Source organism: Giraffa tippelskirchi, chromosome 2 (assembly GCF_054371585.1).
Source record: "Giraffa tippelskirchi isolate mGirTip1 chromosome 2, T2T-mGirTip1v1.2.pri, whole genome shotgun sequence".
In the NCBI taxonomy this organism is placed as follows: domain Eukaryota; kingdom Metazoa; phylum Chordata; class Mammalia; order Artiodactyla; family Giraffidae; genus Giraffa; species Giraffa tippelskirchi.
In genome coordinates, this window is record NC_137276.1 from 9,358,350 (window position 1) to 9,384,199 (window position 25,850).

Here is a 25,850-nt window from a genome sequence, read left to right on the forward strand (position 1 = left end):
CGATGAAATCATTGCTCTACCTGGTATGACAGTTGGTAACTCTTCATTATCTGCTGAGATGGAAAAATAAAAATATTTGTTGGAATTCGGCTTCATTAGTTTGCTCACATGTGAAATCCTAGCACTTCTTTCTGAGGAGGGATGTGAGTGCCAACAGGGGGCATTTTCCAGAGTGATGCCCAGGTCTCTTGAGCAGAGGGACTTGCCGCCACTACTCACTGTCTAGCAGGACTATTCTACCCAGAGCTACCCCAGCAGGGTCAGACAGCGCATCCACACATGGAGGGCTTATGTGCTCAGTCGATGAATCGTGTCTCGACTCTTTGCAACCTCACAGACTGTAGCCTGCCAGGCTCCTCCGTCCTTGGAATTTTCCAGGCAAGAATACTGGAGAAGGTTGCCATTTCTTACTCCAGAGGATCTTCCTGACCTGGGGATCCAACCTGCATCTCTTGTGTCTCCTGCACTGACAGGTGGAATATTTCCCACTGTGCCACCTGGGAAACCCATGCAGGGCTTACACATTCATTTACTGATCCAATAAACTTTCCCTGGGTGCCTCTAATGTGCCAAGCACTGTGACTAGTGCTGCAGATGCAGTGATGAGAAAGGCAGATAAAACCCTTGTCCTCTGGAGCTTAAATTCTGGTTCTGAAGGTGACACTGGGCACCATATTGTCCATAGAGCCCTTGGCAATCAGTGAATTCTCCCCGGCCCTGACCTGCAACTCATCCTTCCTCTGGGCTTAAAATGCTGGAAGTGGCATGTAATAACACCCATCTTCATTGCTTTAACTCACAGTTCACTGACCTACCTGAGGATACAGCTGGGTGGTTCACATCTTCCGGGACGGCAGAAGTTGAGAGAGCTGCTGGGAAAGCAACAATATAAGAGAAATGACTCCTGATGTTTAATACCAAACAGGAAGACAAGGGGGCTTCCCTGGTGGTTCAGATGGTGACAAGTCCGCCTGTAATGCGGTTCGATCCCTGGGTTGGAAGATCCCCTGGAGGAGGGCATGGCAACCCGCTCCAGCATTCTTGCCTGGGAAATCCCATGGACAGAGGAACCTGGAAGGCTACAGTCCACGGGGTCACAAACAGTCAGACACGACAGAGTGACTAAGCACAACACAGAAAGAGAAGGACTTCATTCACCTGCTTCACATTTCCAGAAGAATTCAATTAGCTGTAGACAAGTTCATTCAATACAGAGCATTTAAAAAGGAACCATCAGCCTAGAAAACATTGTGCTAGACATCAAAGGCCACATGTTGTATGATTTCATTTATAGGAACTAATCAGATGAGGTACATCCGTAGAGATAGAAAGCAAGTTGGTGACGGCCAAGTGCTGAGGGGAGGACTTGTGACAAAGTGGTTGAGGCCGTTAGGAAAGAGCAGACCTGCTGCACTCTCTTGACCCAGCTGAGCGCCATGGGGCAGAATTCCCTCTTCCAGAGGGGCACTATCGCAGTCGACACACCTCAAGGCGCAGAAGCCCAGGCTCACGGTGCCTGACTGTGCACCAGGCTCTTAACACGAACTCACTGGCTTGACACTCACAGACGCTCCTTGAAACACACAGTTACCACCCCATGTTTCAGAACAGAAACTGAAGCCCCAAGAGGGAGAGAAACCTAGTGAGGGTCACACAGCTGGGAGGCAGGAGAGGGGGCTCCAAACATAGAGACCAGCAGCTGGCACTGAGCACCATCCTGCCAAGAGCCTGGGACATGCCCCTCTGACTTCAGAAGAATCCTGAGCCACTTAGACAGGAGATGGAAGAACTGACTGGGTCCACCCTTTTCTTTTGTAAACATTTGGAAGTGAATACACATTTGTAAACCAGGATCGGTGGAGCAGTATTCACTATTCAAGCATTTAGTTATTTATTCATTTAATGAGCACTGAATGCCTACCCAACAGCAGACACTGTCCTTGAGACCGTGTGTGTGTGTGTGTGTGTGTGTGTGTGTGTGTGTGTGTGTGTTTGGTTGGGGACAATGTCAAAGATGAGAAAGATATGGATTCTGCTCCCAGAAACTGATGACATCATTGCAGAGACATATGGACCCACAACTGTACAGGAAAGGAATAAGAGCTAAAAGTGAGGACAGAAAACTGTGGGTCCAGAAGAGGGATGGCAGCTGCCATCCTGGGATGGGGGACTGGACCAATGCTCTGGAGGTTGTGGCTGGTGTTTTAATGGGTGCCCTGGAGGCAAAGGACAAGTAAGTGCAAGAGAAAGATGATAAATGCAAGGCTGACTCAGAGCTGAGCTGTCTCTTTACTCTTGTTGTTCAGTTGCTCAGTCGTATCTGAATCTTTGCGACCCCAAGGACTGCAGCACACCAGGCTTCCCTGTCCCTCACCATCTCCTGGAGTTTGCTCAAACTCATGTCCATTGTGTCGATGATGCCATCCAACCATCTCATCCTCAGCCGCCCCCTTCTCCTGTCCTCAATCTTCCCCAGCATCAGGGTCTTTTCCAATGAGTTGGCTCTTTGCATCAGGTGGCCAAAGTATTGGAGCTTCAGCTTCCTATCAATCCTTCTAGTGAATATTCAGGGTTGATTTTCTTTAGGATTGACTGGTTTGATTTGCCTTGCTGTCCACGGGACTCTTAAGAGTCTTCTCCAGCACCACAGTTTGAAAGCACCAGTTCTTGGGCACTCAGCCTTCTTTATGGTCCAACTCTCACATTCATACATGACTACTGGAAAAACCATAACTTTGACTATAAGGACCTTTGTCAGCAAAGTGATGTCTCTGCTTTTTAATATGCTGTCTAGGTTTGTCATAGTTTTTCTTTCAAGAAGCAAGCGTCTCTTAATTTCATGGCTGCAGTCACCTTCCGCAGTGATTTTGGAGCCCAAGAAAATAAAATCTGCCACTGTTTCCACTTTTTCCCAATCTATTTGTCATGAAGTGATGGGACTGGATGCTGGTCCCCTCTCTTTACTCTTCACTTTCCTTGTCTCAGAATCTCTGAATAGGCCACATACCTAGTCAGTGTTTTAGTAGTTAATAGGATTTGAATGTGGTTTAGAGAGAAAAAAATTGTTCAGAGATTAATCTCTAAGCTCTGAAGTCAGATTGTCTGTGTTATCATTCCACTGCCTTTGGGGATAATAATTAACCTATCTGAGTATGAGTTTCCCTGTTGTGAGAATGGAGATTATCGCAGTTTTCTTATTTGACTGTCAGGAGGATCAGATAAGAAAATCCACGTGGGGCAGTCAATGCAGAGATTGACGTGGAGGAAGGCAGTGCTGTCCACCAGACGCAGAGCGTGAGTCACCTGGGCAATTTAAAATGTTCTGGCAGCCACATTTTAAAAAGTAAAGAGGAACAGGTGAATTAATTTCAGTAATGTACCTTATTTAATCCAATACGTCCAAATTATTATCATTTCAATATGCCATCCATATAAGAACGCTGATGAAGCAGGATTACATTCTTTCTAGGGTACCAAAGATTCAGGGTCTTTGCACAGTGGGTTTCATGCACAGTGGGTTTCAGCCCCGCAGAGCCACATGGAACTCAGGTACGAGGGCTCATTGAAGATCCCATCAGCATCCTCAGGACATGAATAATTTGATGGTGTAACTGACATGGCAGCCTCACAGATGATGGAGGAAGCAAGAGGGCACGGACTAGCACGATGCGAAGATAAAATGACCTGCGTGGTGACTGCACACACCATGACCAGGAAGGTGTGTCCCCTCTTCAGGTGACTCAGGGAAACAATGAAACCTTTCCAGGTTGGCCACTTCCCAGACATCAGGCCAGATGTTCTGATTTATTTCTTAAATTTTAAAGATATGAGGTGACTCTTTGGGAACCTCTCTTTCTCATTCATTGACAGACAGACCCGTCCCCCACTACATACACACGATCCTGCCTTTTCCTCCCACTCTTTACAGAGTGGGAGTGGGAGTGACAGAGATGCTAGACCACCTCTCAGCCACTGGTCCTCAGTCCTATGAGATTCAACCAGCCCCTTTCTCTCTCTCTGTCTCACACTTGATGTCCAAGCTCAGGTGCTCAGTATTTTTTTTTTTTTACAAGAATGATATGTTTTGGGTCTTAATATTCTCCCCATTGTTGACTTTGAAGATAGGCAGGAGGCCATGAGCCAAAGAATGCAGGCGGCGTCTAGAAACTGGAAAAGGCAAAGAAATGGATCTCCACTTCTAGCGCCTCTGGAATGAACACTGCCTGGCATAGCCCTGGGTTTTAACTCAGTAAGACTTATTTTTGACTTTTGACCTCCAGAACTGTAAGATAGTAAATGTGTGTTGTTTAAGCCACTAAGTGTATGCCAATCTTTTAAAGCAGAGATTAGAAACTCATACAATAAACAAATATTACATGTGATCAAATGATGCTTCCTCCAAAGAAAAACTGAAATGTATCATTTATGAAAATTAAGGGATTTTGAACACTTTCAGAGAAGCTGCCAAGATGAAGATTAAAAATAATTATAAAATTGTGATGTTCAAAATAGTTTCTAGCATTTGTTTAAAATAATGACACTCTTATCTCTTTTTTTTTTAAAATAAGCTGGGGCAACACTCTGAAAATCACCCCACACAAGCTACATTATAAAGGGCAGGTTATATTGAATTGGGCTTCCCTGGTAGCTCAGTTGGTAAAGAATTCACCTGCAGTGCAGGAGACCCTGGTTCAATTCCTGGGTTGAGAAGATACCCTGGAGAAGGGATAGGCCACCCACTCCGATATTCTTGGGCTTCCCTGGTGGTTCAGTCGGTAAAGAATCTGCCTGAAATGTGGAAGACCTGGATTCGATCCCTGGGTTGGGAAGATTCCCTGGAGGAGAGCATGGCACCCCATTCCAGTATTCTTGCCTGGAGAATTCCCATGGACAGAGGAGCCTGGCAGGCTGCAGTACATGGGGTCTCAAAGATTTGGACATGCCTGAGCAACTAAGCACAGCACACATAATGAATCACTCAGCAAAATAACTCAATAGCAACTCTTTCATTTACTTTTCTCCTGCATTTTGACAAGCAATCAGAAATTGTCCCAGGAAAGAGCACAAAAATGTTCTCTTACCTGACAGTACGGTTTCTGAATTTCCATCACCTACTGGGTACAAATAAATGAAAATATTTAATATTCAATTAAATCAAATAACTTCTACCTCACCTACTTAATCATTTTTAACAAATCTATAATGTGACAGGTCAAAAATACCAAATGTGAAACATAGTGAACTCCTGCTGAAATACAGTCCCTTGGACATAATAGACTCTCAGAAATATTTGCTGATTTGATTGATTTGAAGAGACTCTAAAGGTAGTAGCTTCAACCTGTGATATTGGCTCCAAAAAATGCTCACCCCCTGAGAGCGGGCTAGTTATCATGAATGAACTAGAGAATTAAATAATAACTCTGCATGCCAAGACCTAGAACAATGCCCCAAGTGTTACTGACACTCAATAAAGTTTGCTCTTATCATTCCATGTACATGACCTCATTTAACCCAAATGGAGCACAGTGAAGCAGATGTTTAAGTCCTCTTTATTAAAAAAAAAAGTAGATGTTTTAATCCCCTTAAAAAAATGGCTTGTCCAAAGCTACACTAAATAAATGGCAGTGAAAGTGTTAGTTGCTCAGTTGTGTCTGACTCTTTTGCAGCCCCATGAACTGTATGTAGCCCACTAGGCTCCTCTGTCCATGGGATTCTCCAGGCAAGAATACTGGAATGTGTAGCCATTCCCTTCTCCAGGCGATCTTCCTGACCCAGTTATTGAACCTGGGACTCCTGCATTGCAGGAAGATTGTTTACCATCTGAACCACCAGGGAAGCCCAAAAATGCAGAGTGGAACTCAAACATGGAGCTTCTACTGCTAAACCCATGGTCTTTCCCTCAACCCAGAGCTCATCTGGGTAACACACGCCTGTCTTCAACATGTTCCCACTGAGTTTACCAGTTGCACAATGCAAGACTCAGCAGTTTCCTAGTCCATCAATAAATGGATGATTCATGTACAACATATGTAGTATGTTCTCCCTTCCCAGTTTGGCTCATCAATTCCAACCAAAAAAGCTTCTAGTTTTAAGTCAAAAGGAAAATTTGCATCAAATAAAGACTAATATTGCAAATTCAATGCTACTTTGTGGCAATGGCAGTGACTCATTAGCATTCTTTTCGGGGAGAGGAGTCAAGTCCTCAGCGGCTGTTAAGATGTAAAATATTCATTTTGAGCCCATACAGTGGGAAAGAACATAGGTTGAACAGCTGCATAAGCTACACAAATGATTTACCAAGACTTTCCCTTAATACGGTGGTAGCAATAAGGCTTTTGGTAGCAACTCCATTGGCAAAAAGAAAATATCAGTACTAGTTGATAACGTAAAACCCTCATGATTGAAAAGAAAATGAAGCTAACTTTTATGGAGGGAAGAAAGTGGCCCAATAGCACTTTCAACTTACTTGATGCAAATTTCAGTTTTGACTTTAAAGTAAAAGGTTTTTTTGGTTGGAACTGATGAGCCAAACTGGGGAGGGAGAAGTGAAGTCAAGTGACAGTTGCTCAGTCGTGTCTGACCCTTTGCGACCCCACGGACTGTACGGTCCATGGAATTCTCCAGGCCAGAGTGCTGGAGTGGGTAGCCTTTCCCTTCTCCAGGGGACCTCCCCAACCCAGGGATGGAACCCAGGTCTCCCACATTGCAGATTCTTTACCAGCTGAGCATACTGCATATTTTGTACATGAAAACCTACTGGTGGGATCATCTTAATGGCCCAGGAAACTGGAAACAGCAAATAATGATAATAAAAAATGGCAGTCTGATCCATCCTACTTTATTCCACTTTTTCCTTTATGATCTACCTATTACCTTCCTGGGTGGCTCATAGAATGAAAAATGTCAAGTCAGTAAAACAAAAACATGCATTTACCCCATGCTGGCTTTAAATTTTCAGTCTCTGTTAATACATGGAGAAAGAAAAGATCGCTTTTAGGAAAAGGGATATTGTTTCTAGAGAGGCTTCAATTCAAAATGAATTTTTAAATGAAAGAATATGACTCCTGGAAATAAAAATGCTGATGCTCCCTGCCTTAGTTCAGAAGACTTTAATTAACCATCAGATACATGGACACATAATAGGCCAGGGTGTCTAGTAACACATCCTACACAATCGTGACCATGCTTGTTCCTCCCGGAGACTCTGCAGTATCTCCAAATAGGAGGCAAATAGTTCCTGACACACATGAAACAGGTAGAACACAGTGGCTCTACAGAATTGTCTGCTTTTATGGCATTCTAAACCAAAAACCCAACTAATAGAACAAAACAAAGGCAAATCACAAACACAAGCACATACACACTCCCACCAATATTTGAGCTGTCTGAATGGACTTTAAAAACTTTTTAATTGTCATGGATACAGTCATCCCGGTTGAATACAACCGGGATTTTTAGCAAATAACCAAGTTATTTGCTCTAGATCCACTAGATGATTTCCTTTGTTTCCCAACTGGTACACACCTTTATGACTTCAGGGTTGGTTGTATAAATATCAGTCACATGTTTCGTGGAAATTCATTTGTTTGTCTGGACCAGTGGTTCTCAATCAGTGGCAATTTCCCCTACCCCCACCCCAGCAGACACTGGATAATATCTGAAGACATTTTTGGTTGCCACAGTTTGGGGGGTGGTCCTTCAGTGGGTAGATATCAAGGATACTGTTAAACAGCCTACAATGCACAGGGCAGCCCTCATCACAGAGAATTACGTGGCCCCAAACATCCATAGTGCTGAGGCTGAGAAACCCTGGGCTAAAACAATCAAGACAATTACTAGCTGGTCAAAGACCTGTGATTAGCAATACATGGCCTGGACTCACAATCAATAGGACAAAACTCAGTGCTATTCTAATTTCTCTAAACTGCTGGTTTCTACACTTTCATTTGACTGCATACTTTTTAGTGGGAAAAGCTTTATCTTTTAGTTCCCCACAGTGCCCTGTGGAAATAGAATGCACTCAGTGAATGATTAATGTCACTGCTGACTTCCAGTGTGTTTTCACAGTCACTTTGGAATCCAGCCCTTGTAATGGAAACCCCAGTACCTTCCATTATATTTCTCTGTTTAAAATCCATTTCAACATCTATTTGCTAGAAAATTCCTGCGCTAAAGTGGAATGCCTCAACTGACAACTGTCTCTTGACTTTGGGCTCATATAAAGGGTCATGGATGGTCTACACACAAGCTATTATGGCATTCTAAACCAAAAACCCAACTAATAGAACAAAACAAAGGCAAATCAAAGGGGATAAAAAGAAAAACTATACGATAAAAAACCAAAACACACACACATGTACATACATACTTCCACCAATACTGCACACAAATGCAAGCTCTGCTGATGGGATTAGTGGAGATGCTGTCTGGATGATGGGATGTGCATCCTTGGAGGAAGAGGTGACTCTTACCTGAGCAGACGACACTGGTGTCTTCTCCAGGACCGCAGTTATGGATGCACCAGCCGGCATGGGGACACTGTCCCAGAAAACTCTCTCTTCCTGTACAGTCCACATCATCCAGCAGAAACTGGCCTTCCCCTTCCCCAAAGTGGGCCTTCACCGGGGCTGCCGGGGCAGGCCCACAGCTCAGTGCCGGCACACCACCTCAGCTTCATGCATGTCCCAGTGGTCATCACAGATTCTGCCCCACTGGCCGTGGTAGAAAACCTCCACACGTCCAGAACATCTGCCTGACCCATTCACTAGCTACAATTGCAGCCAGTCTTCCAAAAATCTCCCCCCACCAAAAAAACATTGCATGTTAGGAGAAGGGACACTTTCTTCATTAACTCATTTGTTGAGCTGTTCAACAAAGATTTATTGAACACATGCTGGATCCCAGCAGATAGCCCTGTGGCTACCGTGATTCACAGACCAGACGTGGTCTTTCCCGGCCCAAAGTTTAGAGTCTAGTTTGAGGAGACTAGTGGAGGCAGCCCCATTAATCCAACATTAAGTTTAAACTTACAATTCTGAAAGGTGCTAAGAAGCAAACATCAAGGCTATGGTTTTTCCAATAGTCATGTACGGATGTGAGAGTTGGACTGTAAAGAAAGCTGAGGACTGAAGAATTGATGCTTTTGAACTGTGGTGTTGGAGAAGACTCTTGAGAGTCCCTTGGATTGCAAGGAGATCCAACCAGTCCATCCTAAGGGAAATCAGTCCTGAATGTTCATTGGAAGGACTGATGTTGAAGCTGAAACTCCATTACTTTGGCCACCTGATGCAAAGAACTGACTCATTTGAAAAGACCCTGATGCTGGGAAAGACTGAAGGTGAGAGAAGAAGGGGACGACAGAGGATGAGAAGGTTGGATGGCATCATTGACTCAATGGACATGAGTTTGAGTAAACTGGGAGTTGGTGATGGACAGGGAGGTCTGGCGTGCTGCGACTCATGGGGTCGCAAAGAGTCAGACACGACTGAACGATTGAACTGAACTGAACTGAAGAAGCAAACGTACAGATGTTCATAACGTTTTGAGAGCATAAGGGGGTAGGGGTTCCAGGATATCTTTTCGAAGAAGGGACGATGGACCTGGGGCTTGGAGGAAGAGAAGGACAGAGATAAAGAAGGATGAGGTAGAGGCAGAGCCTTCCTTGATGCACTGAGAAAAGGCAGAGGTTATGAGTGATGAGAATGCATAGAAATCCCCAGATGAAATCATTCTGTTTGGTAGTATTTATAAGGTTGGGACCTACTCACCATTTAAAAGCACACAACCCACCACCACATCAAATGAGGAGTTACAAAATCTTGACTCACCCCTGGGAAATGGTGTCAGCATCTCAGCATCTAAGAGCAAAGAGGAAGAAATGAGGTATCATTGCTGTCATTGCAAAATAGTCTACTCAAGTTTCTTGGTGAGCACTGCACATATGTGATGATAGCCCCGTGGAGTAGACGTTAAGCTAAAGGTGTGATTCCAGGAGTATATCTGGTAGGTTCTTTCTAGAAATTGATAGTATTGGGTTTGCCAAAAAGTTCGTTTGGGTTTTTCCATAAGATTTTATGAGCACCCACAAAGCCACAGACATTACTGGGGCAGCTGAAGTTAGGATGTTTGTTAGTCTGATTTTAGTTTAATTATATCTTTGAAAGATAATTGATTAAATCGTATCCATATCCTCTCTCCATGCATCTAGGCAACAAGAACAAAACAGTTAGGGGAGAAAATGTTTTATGCATGGTTCAAGGCCGGGAATCAACTGCTTATTTTCCTTCCCTTACTTAGTCCTTTCCGTTAAATTCACTATTTGCTTTCTGCCCCTCCTCCACCTCCTGCAGTGGGTTGTGCTGGCAAATATCATCAGAGGATAGGGCCTTTGGGGGTGTTCTGTTAAAGATATATTAAGGTATGCCAACAAATTTGGAAAACTCAGCAGTGGCCACAGGACTGGAAAAGGCCAGTTTTCATTCCAATCCCAATGAAAGGAGTTCCAACTAGTCCATCCTAAAGGAGATCAGTCCTGGGTGTTCATTGGAAGGACTGATGTTGAAGCTGAAACTCCAATACTTTGGCCACCTGATGCGAAGAGCTGACTCATTGGAAAAGACTCTGATGCTGGGAAGGATTGGGGGCAGGAGGAGAAGTGGACGACAGAGGATGAGATGGCTGGATGGCATCACCGACTTGATGGACATGGGTTTGGGTAAACTCCGGGAGTTGGTGATGGACAGGGAGGCCTGGCGTGCTGCAATTCATGGGGTCGCAAACAGTTGGACACGACTGAGTGACTGAACTGAACTGAACTGAAGGTATAATTCTTACCAAAAGCTCCTGAAGTTTCATGTTCATTCTCTGTAAGAAAGAAAAGAAAGCTGATTGTAACTTGAGTCTAGCAGAGATGATTGGATTCTGGAAAGTCCTGCACTTGCTGGATGGTTCAGCCATCATCCTGCTGTTAAGATTCCAGTGAAGCAGTTCAGCTTGGAATTAGTCTTTTATATGGTTTCTCCAAAAAGGAATATTGGAAGGAAAGGCCTTCTGACTATTTCAATAGTTGCTGAAATACAAACATCTTAATCCAAACTTCATGAAAAAAAGTGAAGGTGAAAGTCACTCAGTCGTGCCTGACACTTTGCGAACCATGGACTATATGGTCCATGGAATTCTCCAGGTCGGAATACTGGAGTGGGTAGCCTTTCCCTTCTCCAGGATACCTTCCCAACCTAGGGATTGAACCAGGGTCTCCCAAACCAGGTCTCCCACATTGCAGGTGGATTCTTTACCAGCTTAGCCGCAAGGGAAGCCTAAGAACACTGGAGTGGATGGCCTATCCCTTCTCCAGTGGATCTTCCCGACCCAGGAATCAAACCAGGGTCTCCCCCATTGCAGGCAGACTCTTTACCAACTGAGCTACCAGGGAAGCCCCAAACTTCATCCTCAGGAATAACACAACACATTCACCTAGGATTGGTTTTTCTGTTTCTCATCCTGAGATTGGGGTTGGAGATACCTGCAGGCTAAACAGGTGCATCTTCCCCAGGGACCAATGTTACCAAATGGGGAATATTCAAAACACTATTTTCATACCACAATAAATGTGGTTTTGTTATGACTGGGAAGTAAAACTCCAGGTGACTTTTTAAGATAAAAGGATCTCAAAGAGAGACTCTGCTCTGGGCAGGTACTCTGGGCCAGGCTTTTAGAAGCATTTGTTTGAGAAACACTGGAACTGGTTACTCCATTCACACTGGTCCCCTTACCCACCCACCAGTCAATCACTCATTTCTCCAATTAACATACACTGACCTTCTTTCAACATCCCCGGAGGGAAGAGCACTTCAGGAAATGGAAGAAGGTAGAGTGAGTTGCAAAGACAAGGGAAGGTGGGTCTAGAGGCTCTGGTTTTAATAAATGAGGGCAGCTGGAGAGCTGGCCAGGCTGTAGGGCGTGTGACCGTGTGTGTGTGTTTGGTGGGGGGCGAGGGGAGGTTGGGGGCACCTGAGGTAGGGGAGAAGGGTGAGGTTAGCAGCAGAGCAACAAAGGTGACTCCACACATTTGCCGGTTCTGTTCAGGCTCAGGGCAATTTTTTCCAGAATGTAAGCATATGTGGTGAAGGGGACGGAATACCTGATGTGGAGTCTAAAGGCCTGAATATTTGCCATGTGACTTTGGTTGAGGTACATGACCTTGACTTAACCTTGCCCCTGAACCTCAGTTTCCTTATTTGTAAAACAGAGATCATAAAACAAGCCCACCTGAATTGGTAAAGATGGTGAGGGATAGTGGCTGGAAGGTGTCTAGAAAAGCCTAGAAGGTGTCTAGAAAGTGGGGAGGAGTTAACGAGTCATGTCGGGATTGACTGCTTGAGGCAGGCTCTCAGGCAAAACCGTTCAAGAGATTCAAAGCACCTGGACTTGGAATATGCGGCAGGCTAAGATTACAATAAATATCCAGTCAGTCTGTCAACATATCACACTGGAAACAAATTAGATTATTCCTCTCCCCAGAAAAATGACAGAGGAAACTTAATCAATTTTAATCCATAGTGGGAGAATCGGAGGAAATTATTGGAAAAATAACTGGACTGAGGCTGACATTTGAGGACAGAGCTGTAGATAAGTCTGCTTCATTAGTTCAGTTAAGTTCAGTTCAGTCGCTCAGTCGTGTCCGACTCTTTGCGATCCCATGAATCGCAGCACACCAGGCCTCCCTGTCCATCACCAACTCCCAGAGTTTACCCAAACTCATGTCCATTGAGTCGGTGATGTCATCCAGCCATCTCATCCTCTGTCATCCCCTTCTCCTCCTGCCCCCAATCCTTCCCAGCATCAGGGTCTTTTCCAATGAGTCAACTCTTCACATGAGGTGGCCAAAGTATTGGAGTTAGTAAAACAATTAATAATTATTAACCATCAATGAATATCAATTAATAAGTCCTCATTAAAATGAACAAATTCAATGGCGCATGCCTGGTTCTAAAGTAAGGTTTCTTAACTTCAGCATTAATGACACTTTGTTCTGGAACATTCTCTCTGGGGGGGGGGGCTGTTGTGTCCACTGCAGGATGTTGAGCATCATCCCTGGCCCCCACCCATAATATGTTAGCAGCACCCCCTTGTCATGACAATCAAAAATGTCTCCAGATATTGCCAAATATCCCCTGGGGGACAAAATCAACCCTGGTTGAGAATAACTATTCAAAATCCTACTTGAAAAGTGTTTTTCAATTCCCTCACAGTAAGCGACTTCAATGATTCGCTAACTGGGCTACTCTCAGCACCTCTCTGTATGCAGCACTACCCCCCCACCCCACAACCTAGGTGCTTGGCCTTGAGGACACGCTGTACAATAGACTAGCAGACTCCTCTTATCACCAGGCCAAGCCCCCTGGAGCACACAGACACGACAAAGGCGACTCTGCCTGTACAGGAAAGGTCTTGGGAGTGTCTGGAACAGTCTGACTATGAAGTGGGTGCCAGGGGTCCAGGAATTTGGAGGGATCAGAGCTGCCTTTACCCTGGGCGTGGAGGCAGGGGTGGTAAGACGGTTGGGCATGATGGTTTAATGGACTAGAATCCTCCTCCATCCCCTTATCCTACTCTCAGGACAAAGCCACCTTCAGCGGGAAAGGTTCCTGAAGGGCAGGTCTGGTCTCAGGCATCACCAAGAGAAGTGAGTCCGCTCCTTTGTGACAGAAGCTGGCACATGGAATAGTCTGGAGGTCAGTTCCACAGGAGACAGACACTGTGTCCACTGCTGGGTCGCCTACCAAGCGTCCATGAATGGATGCTTGGCTCTTGATGATGGCTCTTGAAATTCTCAATAATTTTTGAAAAAGGAGACCCACATAATCATTTTGCACTAGGATCTGCAATTACTGCAACTAGAGTAAGTCTTTCCACTTCAAACCTAGTATTCTTTCCTAGAATGATTACCTTTGGCTTCTCAAACAGACACACGAAGGTTGGAGTTAGAGTTAAAGTGTCTAACTGAAGTTCCAATACTTTGGCCACCTGATGCGAAGAGCCAACTCACTGGAAAACACCCTAATGCTGGGAAAGATTGAAGGCTGGATGAGAAGGGGACGACAGAGGAGGAGGAGATAGTCGGTTGGCATCACCGACCCAATGGACTTAGGTTTGAGCAAACTCCAGGAGATGGTGAAAGACAGGGAAGGGCGCCTGACCTGCTGCAGTCCATGGGGTCACTAAGAGTCGGACACGACTGAGAACCTGAACGACAACAAGGTGAGTCAAGAAGAAACTGAGGAAACGACTGGAAAAAATGAAACATCAGCTCTCAGGAAAGAGAGAGACATTTACCGGAACAGATGACACCGGCGTCTTCCCCGTGCGCACACTTGTGGATGAGCCAGCCGGCGTGGGAGCACTGCGCCAGGGACCACTCCACCCCAGAACACCGCACCTGGTCCAGAAGAATGGGGCCGGCGCCCCGGCCAAAGCGGGCCCCTCCGGGGGCCGAGACGGCAGCCCCGCAGCCCAGCGGCCAGCACACCACCTGCGTGTCACTCGCGTCCCACAGTTCGTCACACACCGTGCACCACACGCCTTCAAAATACACCTCGACGCGGCCAGAGCACCTTCCATAACCTTCCACGAGCTGCACAGCAAGCCAGTCTTTGGGAGAAAGGCAGTCCCCCAGCCCCCGCCAAAGCATTGGTGACCGGAGTCAGCATCTCCCTCACCCCCGTCATCACCAAACAGAAACTACTGTTCATTAGGTGCCATCCAGATTCCTGGCACAGGGCTAAGCCCTCTGCAGTGGACATCTCAGGACTCTCTGATCTTGGATTACTGTCCCCATTTTACCAGGGAGGAGAAAACAGGGACCAAACAGGAACCTTAGCACATCCTGATAGCTCCCGGGGGTCCTCGGTCAGGTTGCTAGGGTCCTCAGCTATGGTTGGAGTCACCCAACTGACCTCCGCCGGCCTCATGGGCAACATTCGGCTTTGCTTTGTTATTTTCAAAAGCACTTCCCGTTGGATCCTCCCATCCCCACTGGCAAGAATATCTACATCTAAGAAGACAGAAGCTCTAAGCTCAGGGCTCCTTACTATTTTAGCTTAAGAAATATTTCTTGATTCTAGGATGCTTGGCACCGAATCGTCGCCAGCGTGGAGCCGAGTGTACCAGGAAAAAAAAAAAAAAAAGCCCTTGCGCAATAGACGCATGCGCTGTGCTTTCCTCGGGGGCGCTGTGCCCCGCCCCGCCCCAGGCTGTACATCTTCGGGAGAGGGTGGGACTCTCTCCCATCAGCCTGCTCCCGCCCTTCACCTCTCCCGAGTGCTTTGCTGGACCACCTCGCTGGCGCCTCCACCTCCCCAGGAGCAGGTAGTGAGGGGTCTCAGAGCGCCCAGCGGACTCTGAGTTTGCTTCTCATCTCAGTAGCTGTGCGGCCTGTGTGGGCAGGTAACCTCCCACTCTGCTTGTCTGCAAAACGCGGGTGCTGATAACAGTACCTGCCTCTAAGGAAATGAATGAACCAAATATCCATAAAGGTCCAGGTACTGAATAGCCACTTAAGGAGCTGCCCTTTTTATTATCTCCTCTTTACGCAGGAATGATTTAGAGAGGCGACAAGACTGATAAAAGTTCCCAGGGCCGGCTGCTGACCGACAGCCCTCAGCAGGTTGGACCCCACAGCGGCACAGCGCTGCGTTTCTCCCAGTGTGGTCCTTACCCAGCTCACATCATTCGAATCTCCGGGGAAGCGGACCCCTGGAGCACACACCACGTCTGGGACTGGGGTCTGTGGTTTTGCATGTTCAACAAGCTCTTGGGGGCTATTGTGGTATATCCCGATATATAAGAGCACCTGAAATAGAGACCCATAAGTGAGTCTTTAATTGTTCAGTTCAGTTCAGTCTTGAATGTGTAAGAATCATGAAATGAGATAAACATCTGAGGGCATACCTAGCTTGCTAAGCAGAAGTACAAATGGAGTGTCTTTATTTCCAGGGGGGAGCAGCCAGCCCTGCAGGGTGGGGACTACGCATCCCTAGGGGGTCTTCCCAGCTTCTCAGCATCCTCTGCCCTGCAGGGCCAAGCACTTTCCTCCCGTGTTCCTGTCCGCCCAGGCCACCATCTGGCTCTGACTCACCGTCTCTCTGCTCCGAAGGTGTGCCCGGCATGGAGCTTCTCTTCGACAGTCTCTTCCACAGCTTTTCTCTGGGTCCTCTGCCATCCCCCTTGGAATAAACTGAGATGCATGAGCCGTGTTAGAACCTGAGTGTTCAGAACAGGGAGAGAGAAATAACCTCCCAACAGAGATCATGGTCTGGCATCAGACAGCAGCTTCCTGGGCCCCACTCCAATCCCACTGACTCACAAGCTCAGCAGAGTGGGACCTGGGAATCTGAATTTTTATCAATCTAACTGTTTCTGTTGTTCAGCCAAGTTGGGAAATGCCTTTCTTACCTTGCAGTGTATAGCTGGTCTGTTAACTATTACTTTTCATCACATCAATGTTTTCATCAGCTATTCCAACTTTTTGTCAATGTATTTTATTTCATGTCTTTATCTATTCTGTAGTTAATCTGGAGGCATTTTCTTTAATTAAACTTTACATGTAAACTCAATCATGCTTCTTAGTTTTAACTGGATGTTTTCTAATATCTCCTGAGTTTGCCTTTTTACAATTGTTTCTCCCTTTTTTGCTTTTTATTTTTCTGTTGGCTGGGTTTTTAATTAATATTATTTAGTTAATTTTACTTTTGCATTTGTCTTTTAAAGGTAGCTTTGGTAAAGGATGAGCTTTGTATCTGCTGCTCAACAAAAAAGCAGTTTTTTTTCCCCCCCTGGTTCCTAACTCTTTCTGGTTAGGTACAATAATTTTGGTCTAACCATTGTTTTGATCAAATAAGAAATATCTTCCAAAGTGGTCCCTTTGATAGATTTTTGCACCATGAGCATCTGTGTCAGCTGCCACCTCTTTCTTTCAACCATGTTCTCTAGACACACCCAAGGACAAAGGCTGTGAGGCTGTCAGGTCTGAGTAGATTTACAGCTGTCCATTTAAACTAGACAAGTCTAAGCTTCTGCGACCATACAGACATACAGAGCCTGGTACCTGTGGCTGGGAAAAAGTCTATATTCATTCACTATACAGGTTGAGCACTAGACCAGACAGGATGTAGCCCAGTGACTAGATACGTGGTCTGGGCTGCAAAACCAAAGAGAGATCTCGCCGTGGGGTGGAGAGACTTCTGGAAGTCAACTAAGTTGGTGTTGTTAATAATAGTTAACCCTTATTCAGCACCTACTATGTGCTTGCCATGGGGCTAAGCAATTTCCATGTCTTATTGAGAACGACTCTATTGTTTCTGTTCCCATTGAACAGATTAGGAAGTCGATGCAAGAAGTCAAGTAACATTCCCAGACCCCATAGCTATTAAGAGGCAATGCCAGGATTTGAGTTCCAGAACCTGGACATTTAACCACTCAGTTCCCTAACCTCTCATGCTCCAAGGCCCTCCCGCTTCTTTCCTTTGACTCTTCTTTCCCTCCCACACCTCCCATCTCCTACCATCAGGTCAGGTCTTTCTCCCAATTACCCTTTCCCTGGTATGATTTTCCCTTATGTCTGCATAAAACTATCACTTTCCAAAGCACTTTCTCCACCCATTGTCTCATTTTATCAAAGAAGCCCCATGATTGTGCTGGTAAAGCCCAGCTAGGTGACTTGGATTACAGACAGTCATTCAAAAAAAAAAGAAGAAGAAAGTGGACTTTCTATTCCTGCCGTCCAACCCATGCCAGACACTTCTACTTAGGGTTTTTAAAAATAATTTGTGTGTGATCCACCATCATCAGTTTTTAAGAAACCAGTTTCCCTCATTCAGTCTCTCCTCACTCTAGTCCATACGAAGTGTTTACTCATCTGAAAAGCCTCTTTAGCATCACCCCTCAGCTTACATGGATCTTCATCATCTACTGGATAAAACCCAAAGTTCTGAGCCTCAATTTCAGACCCCTCCACAATCAGATTCACATCTTTCTTTCCAGCTTGTCACCTACTGACACAGTGTTCTTCTTTCCTCAGAAAGAAGCTCCTTCTGCCCACCTCCATATCACTTTTCCTGACTTATCAAAATTCTCTGCAATGTCTTAACCCCCTCATATCAACATGGTATCCTGAGCAAGACCAATCTCAAATCGGAAACTCTTATAAAGTATTTCCTAGTTCCCTCAACTGGAAACCTAACTTCCCAAAGTACTTACGCTTAGTTCATTTAAGCTTAACAAGCATCACTGGGTACCTTCTATGTGCCAAGCTCTGGGGATCCAACAGCTGATAATAATGTCTCAGTAACTCATTGGCTGGCAACTAACTTGGGGCTACCAGTGTTCATGTCTTATCTCCCCAGCAGATTGGTGAGCCTGGATGGAAGGAGCCATCCTCCGTGCACAGTGCCTGGAACCTGCTGGGCACTTCCAAATTGACTAGCAAATGAATTAATGGTGTGGAATGTCAGGCAGGCCTTGAAGAATGGTTTGGCTAAATTTAGAGGAAGTGGGTAAGTCGGTATGAGCCTTTTTTTAATGTAGGAATCAGAAGGAAGCCATCTGAACTAGAACAGTAGGTGTGTTGGATAAAGAGTGGGCACATGCTCGGAAGAGAAGTCCAGACTTTTCAAGTTGTCAGTGGAGGCACCATTTTAGGTTCTTGCTCAGAGAAAGGACATGACAAATAGCCCAGTGCAGGGGTAGCTAGAGGTGAGTGAGAGACAAAGGCAGGGAGAAAACTGGGGTGCAGATGACACTAGTGGACCAGCCAGGAAACGTTGAGGGCTTGGGCTGTGTGTGATAGCAGCTCTAGGTGTATAGAAGAGAGCAAACAAAATGTAAGACAATGTTTCTTAAGGTTAATCCTCCAGCTGCCTTCATCAGAATTACCTGAGAAACTGCTTAAAATATTGATTTCTAGGCCTTTTCCTAGACCTGCTGATCTGTGCAATTATGGCTCATATTTATACAAACTTCTCACATGATAATCACAGACATGAAAGTCTGTGGCTTGGTTATCCATGAAAGATAGGAATTGGAAAAGAATGAAAATAGAGGTTGATGATGATTGCAATATTTTGAGGTAATCAGGTATTTGAGAGAACAACAATTAGCCCTTTTTTAATAAGGACTGAGTGAAAGAAAATATTTTGAATTGGGAAATACATATTAGATATTCTACCCAATAATATCTCAGTGTTTTGCTTCCAAAAAAGAAAAATATCAGGGACTTCCCTGGTGACCCACTGGCTGAGACTCTGCACTCCCATTGCAGGGGGCCCAGGTTTGATCTCAGGTTGAGAAACTAGATCCCACGTGCTGCAACTTAAAAGATTCTCCATGCTGCAACTAAGACCTGGCACAACCAAATAAATAAATAAAAAGAGGAAAAAAATCAGCTAACACTGTTTGAATACCTACATTCATTTATTCAAAGGTGAGCATTGCGTACCAGCTATGTGCCAAGGACTATTAGAGGCTTTGGTATTTATCATGCAAATAATAAAGAAGGAAATGGCAACCCACTCCAGTATTCTTGCCTAGAGAATCCTGTGGACAGGGGAGCTTGGTGGGCTGCTGTCTATGGGGTCGCACAGAGCCAGACACGACTGAAGCGACTTAGCATGCATGCATGCATTGGAGAAGGAAATGGCAACCCACTCCAGTATTCTTGCCTGGAGAATCCCAGGGACAGAGGAGCCTGACGGGCTGCTGTCTATGGGGTCACACAGAGTTGGACACGACTGAAGCGACTTAGCAGCAGCAGCAGTATTTATCGTTGAACAATGCAGACCAAGACCCCCCGCCCTTGCGGGCTTACATTCTAGAGGAGAGGGACAGTCAGTGAACACAACAGAAGATAAGTAAGTGAATTATAGCATTTAAAAAGTGGCTGAGGAAATAAAAGAGTGGAAATTAAGGGTTAGGATGTTCAAAGGATGGTCAGAGTAGGTCTTATGAGAAATTAACATTTGAGAAAAACTTGCAGGCGGTAAGGAGTAAGACTTGCTGATATGTGGGGGAGACTGTGCCAGGCAGAGGGAGTTTCCTGGGCAAAGTCCCCGCTGGCCTGCCCACCATGATCCTGGGGGGCAACGAAGGGACTGAGGAGCCTGAATAGAGATGCAGGAGAAGGAATGGAAAGAGAAGGGGATGGTAACTAAGGAGCAGGCCTTCGAGGGCTTTGTTGGCCTCTGACATTTACCCTGAGTGCGACGAGGAAGCTTTGCAGGGCTTGGAGCAGGAGATTGATATGATCTGACTTGAGTTTCAGAGGATCACTCTGGCTGCTGTGTTGGGAACTGACTTGGGAGGACAGGGTGGAAGCCGGGAGACCAGTCACAGTGACCAGAGGAATCAAGGCAGAGGAGGTGGGGCCCCCGTCTAAGGTGGGATAGTAAGTCAAGGTGGGATGATAAGAAGTGACTAGACATGGTTTCCTGGAGGATTGGATGAAGGCTGTGGGAGAAAGCAGAGTCAAGGACCACTCAGGGAATTTGCTCTGAGTGAGTGGGTGGAGCACACCACCATCGGCAATGAGCTGGCCACACTGAGTGCTGTCCATGATTTACCTTTTTTTTCCTTTGGCTACACCGTGTAGCTTGCAAGATCTAGGTTGCTGGACCAGGGATTGAATCCAGGCCACCGCAGTGAAGACCTGGAATCCTAACCACTAGACCCACCAGAGAACATTTTCAGAAACTCTATGAACTGGGTGCTCTCTCTTCTGATTTTATCAATGGGGAAGTTGAGACTGTAAGAGGTTAAGTGACCACATAACTCCTTACTAGTGGAACCAAGTTCTAAATGTGGATTATGTGGTATCTTAGCCTGAAGAGGAAGGAGGGTTGATTTTTTTGTCTTTTTGCTTCCTTTCCTAGCCCCTGCAGCCTGCTCTGAACTAAATTTTGTTTACATTTTGTTTCTATTCACTCTTCTAAAATCCTGTTCTTCCAAGTTTGAGCATCTGCAGTTATGTAAACATATCTGTGAAATCTGAGTCTACATCTTCACTACCAGGGAAAGATAAGTGGTTTTGGAATGTCCTTAGACAGGATCATAAATCACCGTGCATGTGATGGAAGAGCGTGATTAGCATCTCAACCATTAAGGGATTTGATGTTTAATCAGGCTGAGAATCAAAACTTTCTAAACTTCATTTGCAAGGTGGTTTTAGGGACTATTTTGTTAAAATATTTTACTTGGATTGTGTGATCAGGTGAAGTCAACACAGGGAACAATCACATTTTCAGAAATAGCCCAGCTTTCTCTGGCAGTCAACAGTTTGTCCTTTGTCCTCACCTTTCCTGCATGAATCGCCCTAATATCAACCGAACTCCAGTGGTTTGCAGGTCCCCAAATCCCTCCTGATATCCAGGAGGCCTGCACTGAACTGCAGTTGTGTTTCTGGGTGGTTGTTCCCAGAAGCTCTTACTGGCCCCATTGTCTGCCAGTCTCTTGTGCAATCCACACGAGAAGCCTGTTAAAGCCTGTAGGACCATATCAGATCACTAATCCATGTGCTCCTGGAGGCTCAGGAGCACCTCCCTATAAACTATAGGGTGAGGTGTTCATCCTGGGGGAGAGGATAAGCCCAGGTAAAAGGCTTGGAGGAGGGAGCACAGATAAAGGAGGAGCCAGAGAGTCTGGGAGAAAGTGGCCCTGGTGTAAATGATACTGGCAAGTTGTGTCTATAAGATCCGCTGAGCCTCTCAAATATCCTTAGATTTGAAGCAACACAGGGGCAACAACCCCATAATCTTACTGTCTTTATTTTGAGAGGATCCAGTAAGCAGATATCAGTAGAGCTTATAGACATGATTTGCAAGCATTCCTTCTCATTGTTGGTTCACTCATTTGTTCAGACTATTGATGGAGAGCCCTCTATTGTGTCAGGAACTGTGCTAAGAAATGGGTCCATAAATGTGACAATATGTACCCTCAGTGTGACAAATAATGCTGATATTTGGTGGTGAGTTTTCAAGTTTCAAGGAAAGCAAGATAAGGCAGAAGGAGACAAGAGCTGAGTATTGTTGTAACTAGGTTATCACATGGATTGTAGCCCGCCAGGCTCCTCTGTCCATGGAATTTTCCTGGTAAGAATACTGGAGTGGGTTGCCTTCTCCAAGGGATCTTCCCGACCTGGAATTTGAACCCAGGTCTCCTACACTGCAGGTAGATACTTTACCATCTGAGCCACCAAAGAAGCCCAGGTTATCACAATGCCCAATTCAATGTAATAGATAGCCCTTCTTTCTGATTTTTTCCATGGCTACTTGGTTTTTCAATGTGATGGGACAGGGGGTGGGGTTAGAATTGAGGCTGATCTTTATCCCCATGGACTCTTCTCTGCTCTTCTCAACACATTATTAAGTAGTTATTGAGATGTAGTCTTAAGAAAATCACTGGGTTTTAAGATGGCTTTTTTTTTCCAGTTCCCAGAAATTATTAAACTTGCTTATGCCAGACTGGGGGTTGTCTCTCCATTTACCCCCTGCCCCCTTCACGTCCATCTTAAATCCTTTAGGCATCTGATTCCAGGCTCATTAAATCATAGTGCCTTTCTCCTTCCTAAGAGTAGCAATATACTTCAAATCAGGCCCTGGCTGCAGAGCTCATCGAGGCTCATTCCAGACTGGTCCAGGGGTCACTTTCAGGCCTGCCTGTAACTATATTCTCAAAGCCCGTACTTTGTTACTTTCAGCACCATCAAAGTCAGCATCATCTTTCACCACAATTGTAGCAAATAAGAACTGAATTTGCTCAGAAATTTCCAAATATGGTATGTTTCAGAAAGCCCCATTTCCCCACCTACATTAGGTTTAGTTCATAAATCTCCAGCGCACCTACCTGCTTGGTATTGATGTGCTAGAAGAAAAGAACTCCTTCCATGCTGTGCATATTGACAATATTAAATCAGTTAATTAAATGGAAACCTACACTGAAATACTAAAAGGGAAAAGTCTTGGTTTCTTGGGGAATGGAAATATCATGGTAAAATGTTGTAATCGAAATCTCATTATATAGTCATCTTTCATCAGCTTAAAACGCACAATTTAGAATTTACAGCCTCTATAATAACATTCAATCTTGAATGAGCATTTTCTGTACCTGAGGCACTCTTTCAAGTAACTTACAAACATTATTTCTTTAAATCTCTCCAACAATGAGGGAGTGAGTGAGTGAAAATCGCTCAGTCGTGTCCGACTTTTGCGACCCCATGGACTATAGAATACTGGCCAGAATACTGGAGTGGGTAGCCTTTCCCTTCTCCAGGGGATCTTCCCAACCCAGGGATCGAACCCAGGTTCTCCACATTGCAGGCAGATTCTTTACCAGCTGAGCTACAAGGGAAGCGCACAATACAACAATACAATGAATATTGAATCTCCCCAACAATACAATGAATTATCCCCTTTTTGCGGGAGAACAAATAGCAGCATGGAGAGATGAAAAACCTTGCTCAAGTTCAGATGGCCAGGAGTACAGAATTATGCAGACCTCTCTGGCTTTAAATAAGCTGTATTCCCAGACTCATACCTCCTCAGACATATACATGAGAAATAAGACCCAGAACCCCAAAGGATTAAAAAACTCAATCTCTTAACACACTAGTGTGTTTTAATAAATAATGTTTTAGTGTCTGACATAAACATATCTATACAATTACTTGAAGAATAAAAAAAGAGTATAAACTTTACAATCATTCTGTGGTTGGTGTTATGTTTTTCTTTAAAGTTAATAAAAATTATATTCAAGCTATTTGTTGGTCAAAAGTATTTCCAAATTTCCATTTGTTAGTATAAATGGGAAAGCTAAGTAGTAAAGGACTTTAATATTTCCCCCCGGAGCCACAAAATAATGATAAAAATAATTGAAATTATATAGATATTTTAAGCTACTTTAATTCTAAAGTAAATTAAAATTTCTTGAAGAGGGCTAGATGTGGAATACAGATTAATACTAAGAAAGTAAAATTGATTTGGAAAGGTACAAGTTTTCAGATGAGAAGAATTCATGAGTCTAGTCCAGATAATTTCATGGCATGTCCAATACTTCAGGCTAGGATATTATTTTACTTTACATTTTAAACTCCATTCAGCAACAGTAGAGAAAGCATGGCAGTAATTCAGTACCTCTAGTGCTAAATAGGGTTTCCCTGGTGGCTCAGTGGTAAAGAATACATCTGCCAAGCAGGAGCCTGGGGTTCGACCCCCGGGTTGGGAAGATCCCCTGGAAAAGGAAATGACAACCTCTTCCAGTATTCTTGCCTGGGAAATCCCATGGGCAGAGGAGCCCAGCAGGCTATAGCCCATGGTGTTGCGAATCAACAACAAAAAAGCAGTAAATATCAATATAGAAACCAAAGAACATTTTCAAAACTCCTATTTAATTATCCTGCAGACAAGTATTCCTCCTTTATCTATTTCTCCCCCAAATCCTAAAAACAGAGCCATGGACTTAAAGAACAAAAAATTAGCCAGTGCCTTGTCCACGGGAAAAAAAAAATCTTACAGGAAAGATTTGATCCAACTTCCCTTAATCAATCATGATTATGCATTTGGTTATTATTCCAGCAACATCTCAATGGTGGTTGGATTGGATTAAACAGTGAAGCTCTATTTGTCTGGATTTAATGCTAAGCTTTCTTCCAGTGTGCTGGTGAACTATGTGCAAATAACCACCCTTTCCCTTTCAAGCTTGGAACAAGGCAGGGGCAAAACGGCCTGGGGGCATCAGCTCTGGTACCTGCTTCTTGTAGAATAACAGTCGGGAAGAGCAGCAGCCAAAGGAGGAGGACTGGGCAGCCCATGATGGGAAGGCCTCCAGCTCCTGGGAAACATGGAGTTTCAGCTTTATATGCTCCCAAGTCTCCCCTGAGGGCGGGGGCGGGGCGGGCAGTGCAATCTGATGCTCTTTTCAGACTTGGATTGGCAGGCTTTTTGTTGAGGCGTTTGGTGTGTATCTGCTATGGGGAAAGGGTGATTCCATTACTGGAGGCATTTCATGGAACCATTGGGAGGTGAAATCAGAGAGAAGAAAAAAAGACAAATTGTGTCCTGATGTCTGGCTATGCAGGTGGACCTTCTGGCCCCTAATCAGGAGAGAGAGACCACTGGGAGCCCTATATGTAAATGAAGACATAGTTTCTTCGGTAGGTGATAGTTCCTAGTAGAAGAAGCTGCTGACATCTACTCATCTTTCAATGCCCACATCTACCTCTCCCTTTTTTTTTTTTTTTTGAGTTTTCTCTTCTCAATTGCTTCCCTTGTAGCTTAGCTGGTAAAAAATCCGTCTGCAATGTGGGAGACCTGGGTTTGCTCCCTGGGTTGGAAAGATCCCCCTGAGAAGGGAAAGGCTACCCACTCCAGTATTCTGGCCTGGAGAATTCCATGGATTGTATAATCCACAGGGTCTCAAAGAGTCAGACACGACTGAGCGACTTTGACTTCCCTTCTCAATTGCATTCTCAAACTCCTTCAATGCCCACTTGTCCATTCTTACGTCATTCAAAACATTCTGCTTTGCAGTTGCTAGTGTTTTAGTCTCGTTTTCCCCATTTTGTAAACTCTCTGAGGGCAAGACTTCTCTTTTTATTATTTATATCATACTTAGAATATCGCTGACTTTATTGCCTAGTGTGATGCCTTGGAGATCCAACCAGTCCATCCTAGAGGAGATCAGTCCTGGGTGTTCATTGGTAGGACTGATGTTGAAGCTGAAACTCCAATACTTTGGCCACCTGATGCGAAGAGTTGACTCATTGGAAAAGACCCTGATGCTGGGAAAGATTGAGGGCAGGAGGAGAA

At 44.9% G+C, this 25,850-nt stretch overlaps 1 long non-coding RNA gene across 1 annotated transcript; it reads right to left on the bottom strand.

The window, feature by feature from the left end:
• Positions 1-5,742: 5,742 nt before the first annotated feature.
• LOC145539419 (uncharacterized) lies at positions 5,743-15,157 on the bottom strand. Its single transcript, XR_014077781.1, has 3 exons — positions 15,090-15,157; positions 10,834-10,863; positions 5,743-9,857 (listed from the first exon to the last, which is right to left on the bottom strand). It is a non-coding gene; the product is annotated as an uncharacterized LOC145539419 (long non-coding RNA).
• Between the last annotated feature and the right edge of the window lie 10,693 nt (positions 15,158-25,850).